This window comes from Megalops cyprinoides, chromosome 1 (assembly GCF_013368585.1).
Source record: "Megalops cyprinoides isolate fMegCyp1 chromosome 1, fMegCyp1.pri, whole genome shotgun sequence".
Classification (NCBI taxonomy): domain Eukaryota; kingdom Metazoa; phylum Chordata; class Actinopteri; order Elopiformes; family Megalopidae; genus Megalops; species Megalops cyprinoides.
In genome coordinates this window covers 73,573,871-73,574,850 of record NC_050583.1, presented here as the reverse complement: position 1 = coordinate 73,574,850, position 980 = coordinate 73,573,871, and positions in this window count along the sequence as shown.

Genomic DNA, 980 nt, shown 5'->3' with positions numbered 1-980 from the left:
GTGCTGGGGAACATAGGACCCTGGGAACATATGAATGACCCCGACTAAAGGACCCCCACTAGGTTCCCATTATGTGCTATATAGAGCTGGGGAACATAGGACCCTGGGAACATAGGAATGACCCCCCCATACAACAGCCTGACCTACTATTAATCTCAGCCAACACGAAATCCACTCTCTGGTAGGAGTTTGAGGACCACATAACTAGCGGTGTTTAGTAAGTCATTTGTCTCTCATTAGTTATTGATGTCATTTAGCTAAACAGCAAATCAAGAGATTTATGTTTTTGTTTCTGATGAAGAAGGTAGCTACCACAGGCTGTTTGCCAGCTAGCTAGTAGATGATAGATTGGCTGTAACTTTAAACACTGCATGCTGCTGCCCTCCTGGTCTTGAGTATTCCTGCATTAAAACATATTTATTAAGGTGTCAGCTGTGTTGACATTGATAATGATTTTTGTGATGAAAACATTTGTAACCATGAGAAACCCTTAATTAAAAATAATTGTGGTGCGAGAGCTGACTTTATCAGCTTGTAGTACTCTCCTTGGTCACCTATGCACTTGCAGCTGAATGATTTCAGACAGCTATAAATTTCAGACAGCGAAATTTCTCCCTGCATGGATTGTACTTATAAAATACTACCTCAGTGTAAAGAAATGTGAACCTAATGCGTTCTGGAATAAAATATTAATTGCAATAATATTAATATTAAAATGTAACATTGCTAGAAAATCAGTAGAAAATGTTCTAATTGTTACATTTTTTCCTGTTATATCATCTTTTGCTACTATTTAATCAGGGGTCTGAACACATATGGAATGCACTGTACATGCTGATCACAGGGATAAAGGTCAAGTGTGTTTGCTGTAAAAATGTGAATATTCTGATTGTCTAATACAGTCATTCAAACATCTTTCACCTGCAGCAATATGTTTGTTTAAAGTTTGTTTAGTGAAAGGAAACAACACAATTCATGTG